Consider the following 12,259-nt stretch of genomic DNA (forward strand, 5'->3'; position numbering starts at 1 on the left):
CATTCTGATTTCTTCTGAATTTTAGCGATCATGAATAAGGCTGCTGTAAACACTGATGAATAAGGCTGCTGTAAACACTGTAAGCAGATTGTTGGGTGGACATGCATTTTTAACTCCTTTGGTGTGTGATCACTGGTTCATATGGTAATAGTATGTTTAGTTTTATAAGAAACTGCCAAACTGTCTTTCAAAGTGTCTATACCATTTTGTATACCTGCCAGTAATGAATGATATTCATTCTGTTTCTCTATACCTTTTGCCAGAACCTGGTGTTTTTCAGTGTTCTGGATTTTGGTCCTTCTAATATGTGGTCGTATCTCATTGTTTTAACTTGCATTTCCCTGATGACATGTATTATGGAACACCTTTTCCTATGCTTATTTGCCATCTGTATGTATATTTTCCTTGGTGAGGTGTCTCTTAAGGTCTTTGGCTCATTATAAGTCAGGATGTTTGTTTTATTATTGTTGAGTTATAAGAGCTCTTTGTGTGTTTTAGATAATAGTCCTTTATCATAGATGTGTCTTTTGCAAATATTTTCTCCCATTCTATGGCCTGTCTTCTAATTCTCTTGACATTATCTTTCAGAGAGCAGAAGCTTTTATTTGTAATTAAATCCAACTTATCAATTATTTCTTTCACAGATTATGCATTTGGTAAAAAAAATCATTGCCATATTCAAAGCTCTCTAGATGTTTTTCCTATATTCTAGGAATTTTGTAGTTTCAGTTTTGCATTCTGCACTTGTCTGTGTCTATAGTCTTTTTTTTTAACATGTGGATGTCCAGTGTTTCAGTAATATTTGATGAAAAGACTATCTTTTCTCCATTGTATTGCCTATTTTATCTAAGATCTGTTGACTATACATATGTGGGTCTATTTCTGAGCTCTCTATTCTGTTCCATTGATCTAGTTTCTGTTCCTTTGCTGATACCACACTGAGTTGAAGACAATAGCTTCATACTAAGCCTTGGAGTCAGTTAGCGTTAATCCTCCAACTTTGTTCTTTTTCAATGTCGTGTTGGCTATTCTGGGTCTTTTGCCTTTCTAAGTAACCTTTAGAATTAGTTTTTCCATATCCACAAAATAACTTATTGGGATGGGAAGATTGTTTTTTAAACAAATTGAATACTGTTTTATTAAATAATAATGACAGAAATTAATAGATGGTTTTAGAAATATCTAGGTAATTAATTATATTAATGAGGATAATTTCAGTGGAGTATTAGAGATGTAAGGCAGATTAAATTTGTTGGGAAATACAAAGAGAACAAGAAAGGAGAGTACAGATAACTCTCGGACATTGTGAAGAGTGAGTAGTCAGAGAGACAGGAAATAGTTGCTAGAATGAATATGCTGTGGGATCTAAGAGCCAGAATGAGGTTGGTCAAAACTGCAGTATATTTCATATGCCACCTCTAAATAGAGTACGCAACAGAAAATAATTGCATTTTCCATAAAATTTAGAAACTGGTGGTCTTAAGTGAAAAAATCATATAAACAAGGAGCAAAGGTCTATTTGTTAGATACGTCTGTGTCTGAATCCTTGGTCTACCATGTTGAATTATATGATGTTAGAATGTTAGAAAGTTATCTAACTTCTCTTTGAGCCTCATTTTCCTTATTTGTTAAATGGAGAAATTAATATTACTTTATGGGATTGTTGAATGGATTAATGTAGTAGTATACCCCGTGTGCTTTGCTACCTTAGTGATGACTTGACTGTTACTGTTAACCGGACCCATCTCACCTTGCAGCTATGGTTATTCCATATTTGCTTACCTTTGGTTTCTACACTTATCCTTGATCAATTTCCCTAGATAGGGAGTAGATTGGCTTTGTTTAACTGAGGATACAGAAAATATGGAACTAAAGTAGCTGAGAGCATTTTTTTTAAACAGCTTTTTTTTTAAGAGAGGCTAAAACTTTTTAATTTTTTTTTACATTTGGTTTTATTTAAGTTTGATTTGCTGATATATAGCATAACATCCAGTGCTCATCCCATCAAGTGCCCTCCTCAGTGTCTGTCACTTTGAGATACACAGTTTCTATGGATTTGTCTAGTTTAGACGTTTCATAGAAAATGAATCGTATAATATGTAATATTGTGACTTGTTTCTTTTACTTAGAATAATGTCTTTAAGGATCATCCATGTTGTAGTAATATGTATCATATTTCATTCCTTTTTATTGCTGGATAATATCTCATTGGATATTTTTTAGTCCATTCATCAGTTGAGGGATTTGTATAGTTTCCACTTTTTGGCTATTAGAAATAATACTGCCATAACATTTGTGGAAGTTTTTTCACAAACGTATGTTTGTTTGTTTTTTAAAATTTTAGTTAACATACAGTGCAATATTAATTACTGGACTTGAATTCATTAAGTGATTCATTACTTACATGTATCACCCAGTGCTCATCACAAGTGCCCTCTTTAATACCCATCACCCATTTAGCCCATCCCCCATCCCCCACCCATATCCCTCCATCAATCCTTAATACAAATATATGTTTTTATTTACCTTGGGTATATACTTAGGAGTGGAACTGCTGGATCAGTAATAATTCTGTATTTAATTGAGCAACTACCAGACCATTTTCCAGAGTGGCTGTACCATTTTAATTTCCAAATCAACGAGAGTTCCAATTTCTCCACAATCCTCACTAACACTTGTTATTGTCTTTTTTATACCCAACTTAGGGACTATGAATTAGTATTTCATTGTTGGTTTTTTAAAGATTTTATTTATTTATTTATTTGACAGAGAGATAGAGAGTTAGTGCACAGGTAGGCGGAGCTGCAGGCAGAAGGAGAAGGAGAAGCAGGTTCCCCACTGAGCAGGGAGCCACAGGGCTCCATTCTAGGAACCCAGGATCATGACCTGAGCTAATGACAGACAGTTAACTGACAGAACCACCCAGGAACCCCTATAATTGTGGTTTGATTTGCATTTACTTGATGGCTAATTATGTTAAGCATCTTTTTATATCATCATTAGCCATTTGCATACCTTGTCTGGAGAAATATCCATTCAGATTCTTGCCTATTTTTTATTGGTATTTTTTGTCTTTCTATTATTGAGTTGTATGAGTTCTTTAGGTATTATATTTGTGTATTCCAGGTGAAAATCCATTGTCAGATTTGTGATTTGTAAAACTTATCTCCCATTTTATGCATTATCTTTTCACTTTCTTGATGGTGTCTTTTCTTCTGATTGTTTTTAAAAAGGATCTGTGAGTGGGGCAGGCAAATGAAAATTTATAGACTACTCTTTTTTTTTAAGATTTTATTTATTTATTCATGAGAGACAGAGGCAGAGACATAGGCAGAGGGAGAAGCAGGCTCCATGCAGGGAGCCTGATGTGGGACTTGATCCCGGAACTCCAGGATCACACTCTGAGCTGAAGGCAGGCGCTTAACCGCTGAGCCCCCCAGGCATCCCTATAGACTACTCTTAAGCTGATCCAGGGTAACTCCAGAGTATTAACTTTTTTTTCATGATGTAGGAATGAAAAGATGTGCATACCAATGAAGTTATGTTTACAAAATACACAGATTTAGGCAGAACTGGTAGATTTAAGTGCCTTTGTCTTTTCCTCTGATTTCGCACAAGTGGCTTTGTGGATGTCACATGTGGGTATTTTACATGAGCCCAGGAGTAAGCCCCTTTATGCCCTTTATCCTTGTTCTCCTTGTAATTATGTACTGTCCAAAATTCAATGGAGGGAGGACAGAATTTATCACTGTCACTGCTGCCAGTGTCCTCTATGAATAATAGCTTCCCTACCTATAGTGCTACTTCTAATTTCTTCTTTACTATTTAATACAGAAATGAACAGATTATCCTTAATATCTTGATCACTATGTCAAGTTCAGTCTCAAGTAGAACTATAACTGCTACACTAAGTAAATTTTTCAAGGTGATTGGAAAAAAATAGCAATATAGTGAGGCATTTCATTCTAAATAGGAATATCACAAGAGCTATCAAACTGGAGAAACTTTGAGGATTCCACCTCTCAGTACATTGATTACAGTCTGAGAAGCAAGATATTGAAGGTCACCAGTAGTGTGAATGTGCTTGGGAGAAAGCATCAGCTCTGAACTCAATCAAGAGATATCACTTTTGGTTTGGCTTGTCACTGACTTGCTTTAGGAATTAATGGACTTGTGTTGCAGGTGACTTACATGTGTCTCTGCTTGTTCTTCTCTAAAGTGGTAAGGATGCTTTTTCCAGTGTTGAACTTTGGCACAATTAACTAGAAAGCCAGTGGTTTGGACAATAAAATGACTTGTTTTTGAAGGCAACCATAGCCTTCTCAATATGGCTTAATTTCTTTTGTGCCCTTAGGTTAGTATCTGAAAGGGAATATGATCTTTTTTTTTTTTTTTAATTTATTTATTTATGATAGTCACAGAGAGAGAGAGACAGAGGCAGAGACATAGGCAGAGGGATAAGCAGGCTCCATGCACCGGGAGCCCGATATGGGACTCGATCCCGGGTTTCCAGGATCGCGCCCTGAGCCAAAGGCAGGCGCCAAACCGCTGCGCCACCCAGGGATCCCTGAAAGGGAATATGATCTTTATGCTTAATACGTGCTGTTGATCTTACCATTACTAAGGTCTTGAGTTAATGGAATGTGCTTTTAAGTCATGATTTTTCATTTGAAATTTTGGATTAATCAAACTTGTTCACAATGCATCTCTGAATGAATTAATAGGAGTCAATTCTAAATCTTTAAAATACTACCCAAACATCAAGTTAGTGAAACTATAAACATACTATAACCATCAACAATCAAACATCTATCACTTCTTTCCATAGCTTCTGCCTCATTCCACTCAGATTCTGTCTCTATACTTCCTCCAAGTATGATTTTCCTGAAGTAGAAATCTGATCATATCAGATTATAATAGCATGCATATATATATATGCGTAACTTTTATTGACAAGTTTACTCATATAATCTTAGGCTTAAATTATGTTCATAAAGAAAAGTGTCTGTGTTGTTTACGTGTCCTAGTCAGGTTTACAATGGTATTGTTTTGAAAATATAGAATTTTTGGATGATGAAATGAAAATTTGTTGACATTTGAATTAATATTCTCTCTGCAAAGTTTAGGCTGCTTCTTCTAAGCAAAACTCTAGAGAGTTTTAAATATCAAAGAGTACTTCAGTTAAATGTTGTTTAGCTAAGAGTTAAATATTATAAAATTAAATTGAATTAAATTCAAAGTAATTGAGAAATTGTTGTCACTTGAAACAAGACAACTCAAATATAAATGTAATTTTCAAGGTCAACAATGACTAGGCCAATTTGATGGTCATAATTCTGCCTAAAAATTGCACACTCTGATCTTTTTCGAAAAGTTCATTTTACTTGAGTTTGCACATTAAGTGGCAAGTATTATGCTTAGCAGGTCTAGATATAATGGTATTCTTGACTCTTAAAAGAGATGCAGTCACAAATCAGATTAGTGTAGTGTATATCATTTGTTCTAGCACAGGGCTGATTTATTACAGAAGACAAGAACCAGAGCAAGAGGGGTCTGGGAGTCCTGAAGACTCTGCAGAAAGTCTCTAGGAAATTTGAGAAAATCCAAGCAAAGCATACTGATGGAAAGATAGGTTCGTCACTTCTCTGTGTTCTTACAAATTTACAGTGAAGCTCATTACCCTTTGTCACTTGTATGTCTAGACCTTTCTCTCTCCCATCTACTTTCCAGAGCGTGTGCTTTCCAATCCCAAGGTAAGCAATTTATAAATGAAATTGCAAGATATGTACGCATTCCTCCGCACATGACTGTGAGGTCAGAAGGAACCCTAGTTTTTACTTCAGTAGAAACTTTATGTTGTTTTTAAATTAGTTTTGAAAATTACTGCTTTAGTTATGACTAGATCAATTGCTTATGAAAGTATTCTTACATGCAAACTCAGAGGTAACTCTCAGTTATTTCTTATGAAAGGGATAGAAACAAAGGATCAAATCTGGATTTTTTTTCTCCTTTAGGTCATTAAGTCAGATTGTTCAAAATATATACTTTGCTGTCAGAGGGAGTCAAATTTGAATGCCCAATATTCTGGTAAATCAATTGTTGAGAGCTAGAGCTTTATTTTGTCCCATCTCCATGTAGATAACACGACAAGATAAGCAATACTTGTGTGTTATTGTTAACATGTCAATATTACATAGAACCAGTATGTGAAAAATAAGTTTAACTGAATCATCTAAAAAAAGGTATACTTGGGATCCCTGGGTGGCGCAGCAGTTTGGCGCCTGCCTTTGGCCCAGGGCGCGATCCTGGAGACCCGGGATCGAATCCCACGTCGGGCTCCCGGTGCATAGAGCCTGCTTCTCCCTCTGCCTCTCTCTCTCTCTCTCTCTCTCTTTCTCTCTCTTTGTGACTATCATAAATAAATAAAAGTTTAAAAAAAAAATAAAAAATAAAAAAATAAAAAAAGGTATACTCATATTTATGCCATAGGACTATTGTTAGAATTAAATCAGGTAGGAAACAGAAAACACCTCAAAGTGTTTTTCCTCAGTGAGTGTTCTCAGTGAAATACTGATTATTTAGAAAGAAAATACTCTTAACCAGAAATCCTTCTCCTCTGTCTTCTTTATAAAAGGAGATACATTTCTGACTCTGAACCAGTTTTCTTATTTACTATGTTATCTTTGTCATGATAACCTACACAAAGAGTTATTGAGGATTTAGTTAGAAGATGTAAGTAAAAAAAAAAAAAAGATGTAAGTAAGTACTTCCCACATTGTTCTTCTCGGGAAATGATAAATATGTGGGACTTATTTTAATATTGTGGTTCTTACTTATCTGTATGTTTAAATTCATTACACCAAGCCATCAGGCTTAAGGGAAATGTGAACTTAGGAAATGTTATTGCAAAAACCCTAGTTCAATACACAGATGATTGAACATGAAATCCTAAATTCTCTTTTTACCTCTGTCCTTATAATAAGGTTCAGAAATTGTCCTCAATTTATACCTTATTTCTGGTATTTGTTCTCTGTTGCTCAATGACAGCCATCTTACACTGAATCTTAAATTCTATTTCAGGGGCCCTGCTATTCACCGCCTCCCCGAATCACTGCATAATTTTGGCTGCTGGATTTTCTGTTGTGTGGTTTAAACTGTTTGTATCAACAGGCTTGTTATTCTGAATTTCTCCCTTTGATTTTGACTACTTTTTTTCTCTGCCAGATGTACCATCCTTGCCTGACTGAACTGAGTTCTCTTCATTATTTTCAGTGGCAAGTTTAACTCCAGTCAGTCTACCTTGGGCATGAGCACATGCATGCATGTGTATGAGTGTGCAAACACACACACCACACATGCAAATCTGTCTTTCCCAGCCTAGCCCGACCACCAAAACTTATGAAATTTTTGTACAATAACAGATGGCAGCACTTAATATTACTAAATCTAGATTCTTGCTCTGCAGTGTAAGCTTTTTTTTTTTTTAAGATTTTATTTATTGATGAGAGAAAACAGAGAGAGAGAGGCAGAGACATAGGCAGAGGGAGAAGCAGTCTCCCTGCAGGGAGCCCAATGCAGAACTCGATCCCAGGATCCCAGGATCACACCCTGAGTCAGAGGCAGATGCTCAACCACTGAGCCATTGAGGTGTTCTAGAGTGTAAGATTTTTAAATGCAAGATATTTGTTAAAGATCTTTTATACTTATTATGGGATTTCTTCATTCAGTTTGAGATAAATATGTGGTACTTAAGAATCTGGACTCTGGGTCAGGGCTTCTCATGTTCCCTTCCCAGTTCAGCCACTTACAAATTGTGATAACTTGGGAAAACTATATAATTTTTTATATCTAAGTTTTGTCATCTCTAAATTAAGGATGTTGTGTTGCTATCATGATTAAATGAGCTAATAATTCATACAAAGCTTATCAGAACACTGGCACACAGTAAGTGTTCAACAAATGTAGATTTTTTATTTTATGGTATTATTGTATTCATGGAAGTAGTCTTGCTCAAAATAAATATTAGCCTCTAAGGGAGAACTCAGATTGTTATAATACAATCTTATATAATCATGTAATTCAATCTCATTCAATCAATTGTATGTAATTGAATCAATATTTAATCTTTTGACTTGACATATTCACACAAGACAATATAGGTTTGGAATTATTAACCTTTGAGTCCAGTGGAAACATTCCAGGAATTTATGAGTCAGATTAAGAAGAAAATGATGATTACATTTATTTCTGGTACTGAGAGAATATATGAAAAATGTGCAAGTATATTATTAACTCATTTTTTCATGATAGGCAAAAATGCAATTTTAAATAGTGACATAACTATGATACCTATAGAAAAATTCTCATTGTTAGAAATTAAATAAAATATGACTATTAATATGTGCCTTTGATCATATTGGGCCCAACTCAATTTTCAAAATATCTAAGAAGAAAAAGAACATTAAAGTTGCTATATTGTTTAACTTCCATTATAAAACATGAGTTGCAGAAGCCACGGTGAATCACGTATAAAAAGATGTTTCAATTCAAAAATAAAATACAAATTACAAAAAAAAAAAAACACCTCATACTAACTTTGGAGAGTGTCATTATTAGATAGACAGGGACTTTACCAAACTGTAAATTTCTTCTATCACAATTCTGATGTGATTGGAAGCACCATTCAAATGTTTGGGAAAACCCCAATGTCTGGAATGGTCAAGCTTTCTTGAAACTCAGATTAAAGGAAGAAAAGTGAAGCAGGGCCTCTGTAGAATGAAACAAACTTTAAAATCACAAATACTCATTTTTATTAATATCAAGCAGGTTATGGAATAAATAGTTACGTTATTTGCTTTTGAACTCCACTTTGGTAGAAGTAATAATACTTTGTATAATTTTCTGGTTTATAGCAACTAGGTGACTGTTGATGTGTCAAAGAGTTTTAAAAATCTACTGTTGGAATCTTAAAAGGCTATTGATATTTTCACAATAGTGGCAAGATACTTTGTTAAAGAAATGTCAGTATGAAAAATTCATGCACTTTGTGATATGATACATGGTTTTCAGCGCCTGGAATAATTTACTCCACCTGTATTTCTATCTCTACTCCACCTATCCTCGCTATCTCTAATATCTACATGTCTACATCTCTCTATTTCTCTATCTCTGTTTCTTATTTATCTTTCTATATTTGGTGGGAGGATCACTCCCAGAACTATCATTGCTCAGAAATTCCTGCTGCTCTCTATCCTAACTGATATTTGGTATTATTTTTAATTTTTTCCTCAAAGTTGTTGGCATAAAATATCCTAGAGTTTTAGTTAATGTATATTTTTCCTTATTGATGAATTGCTTATTGATGTTATTTCTCAACTGGCATTTTGGGTTATTTGCCTTTTTTCTTGTTGATTTGTAATCCTTTTCACATTCAAGATAAAATCCAATATTAATTAAATGTATTGCAAATATCTTATTTTAGTTTGCAGATTCTGTTTTCGTTTGTGCTGGAAAAGGTCATTTGGTCAACATAAATTCTTAATTTTAGAATAGTCAAGTTTACCAAACTTTATTTTTGTGTTTTAAGAAATCCTTTTTTTTTTTTTTTTTTTTGTATTTTGTGAAATACCTTTGTATCTTGGTTTTCCTATAGTCTCTTCTGGATTATTCTAAAAGTAAAGGTTATATTGACTCCATAAAATGAATTCTGGGAATGTTTCCTCCGTTTCTATTCCCTGAAAGAGTTTTTATAAGGTTGGATTTTTTTTTTCTTCCTTTAAATGCTTGGTAGAAATTCAACAGAGAAAATATTTTGGCATGAGATTTAAAATCTCATTTAAAATTTAATTGTGAGAATAATTTTGACAAATAATTCAATTTCTTTAAATGTAATAGGAATATCTATTCTTCTAATCTTTCATCGCTCCATTTGGTGAGTTATAATTGGTAAGTCCTTTCTCATCTGTTTTCAGATATACTTCCTGTAAAACCCTCTTATTATTTCTGCAATACCTTTTTAAAAAGGATTTTATTTAATTATTCATGAGACGCACACAGAGAGAGGCAAAGACATAGGGAGAGGAAGAAGCAGGCTCCCTGTGGGGAGCTTGATGCCGGACTCAACCCCAGTACCCTGGGATCATGCCCTGAGTCAAGGGCAGACATTCAACCACTGAGCCACCCAGATGCCCAAATACCATTTTATTTTTAAAATCTCTTCAACCTCTGGATTCACTTTCTCATTCTGAGTATTACCTAATATTGATTTAAAAAAATTCTTGAGCAACTTGTGCAGCTGTGTGCTCTTCCTTGTGTGAGAATTTTATTTTCCTCCTCCTTTCTTTTTCTTTTCTTTTTCTTTTTCTTTTTTTTTTCCTTCCCCTTTATCACTTTCTTCCTTCACCTTATTTTCAAGGGTTAGATTGTGCCATTGAGACACATGGATGGATCAAGAGGCTATTATGCTAAGTGAAATAAGACAAACTGAGAAAGACAATTCCATTCATAAATGGAATATAAAAAATGAATAAACAAAAAAATCAGGACTATAAATACAGAGAACAAACTAATGGTTGCTAGAGGGGATGTGGGTGGAGGTTTGGGAAAAATGGTTGTAGCAGAAGGGGAGATGCAGTTATGGAATGAGTAAGTCATGGGGATAAGTAGCAGAGTAAAAGGAATACAGTCAATGATATTGTAATAGCAATGCAATGGGACAGATGGTAGCTATACTTATGGTTAATATACTATAATGTGTAAACTTGTCAAATCACTAAGTTTTACACCTGAAATTCATGTAAGATTGTATGTCAACTATACTCAAAAAAAAAAAAAGGAAAGAGAAAAGAAAAGAAAAGAAAAGAAAAAAGAAAAAAATTAGGAGGATAGTAAGTTTATATATACTCTACTCCTAGGCTGCGGACTTGTTTTTTTTAATCTGGGTTTTGCTCTTGGCAGCATTGTGTGTGTGTGTGTGTGTGTGTGTGTGTGTGTGTATGTGTATATGTGGTGTCTGGCTTGTTTTTTTGTTTTTTCTTATCTTTCAGTTTCTTAGAGTTGTTTTCATCAGAAAGGTCAGACAAGGAATCTACTTCTTTGTACTGCTAGAAATGGAAGTTTAAATTCATTCTTCAACTTACTTCAACAGTCTCAAATGTTTCAGTCATGTTGTCCAAGCCAATGAAATACTTATTTTTCATATTTTAGTTTTTATTTTTATTTTTTTTCATTTAAATTTATTTTTTATTGGTGTTCAATTTGCCAACACATAAAATAACACCCAGTGCTCATCCTGTCAAGTGTCACCCAGTCACCCCCACCCCTGCCCACTTCCCCTTCCACCACCCCTAGTTCGTTTCCCAGAGTTAGGAGTCTGTCATTGTTCTGTCTCCGTTTCTGATATTTCCCACTCATTTTTTCTCCTTTCCCCTTTATTCCCTTTCAGTATTTTTTATATTCCCCAAATGAATGAGACCATATAATGTGTGTCCTTCTCCAATTGACTTACTTCACTCAGCATAATACCCTCCAGTTCCATCCACGTCGAAGCAAATGGTGGGTATTTGTTGTTTCTAATGGCTGAGTAATATTCCATGGTATATATAAACCACATCTTCTTTATCCATTCACCTTTCAATGGACCTAACAGTGGCATTTGCCAAGTCATTTACTCCTTCTTTCTTAAAATACTCCTATCCCTTATATTTTATGGTTTTCTTTCATTTTTTTTCCCACTGGCCACTCCTTGGCAGAGTCATTTTGCTGCTTTCTTTCTTCACAATCAGATCACTAAGTTTTGGAATGGATCATTCTTCATATGTTTTGTATACCATTCTGTTCCAAGATTTTAAATAGTCTGTATGGTAATCATTTTCAAACATATCAAGCACAGATCGCTTTGCTGAACTCCAATTTTTTAATCCAACTGCTCATAATATCTTTCACTTGGATATTTCATAAACTTCTCAAATTTACTATATCCAAAAGGGAATTCTTGATTTTTCTGGGGTTTCTCAGTTTAGGACTTACACGTACCTTCCCCCTTTCTGGAACATTCTTTGACTCTCTTTTATCCTTAGGTCTTATTTAAGATATTGCCTGCACAGGTTGGCTTTTCCCTCCCTAAATAACTTCCAAATCTGTGCTCTCTATTCTATTACTATGATAGTTTTCTTCATGGCAATACTCACAGCCTGCTGCTACTACCCATTTCTTTATTTCATTATATTCTGTCTGGCATGTTCCTAAGGAAGCTCTATGG

This window comes from Nyctereutes procyonoides, unplaced genomic scaffold, assembly GCF_905146905.1.
Source record: "Nyctereutes procyonoides isolate TBG_1078 unplaced genomic scaffold, NYPRO_anot_genome, whole genome shotgun sequence".
NCBI lineage: Eukaryota > Metazoa > Chordata > Mammalia > Carnivora > Canidae > Nyctereutes > Nyctereutes procyonoides.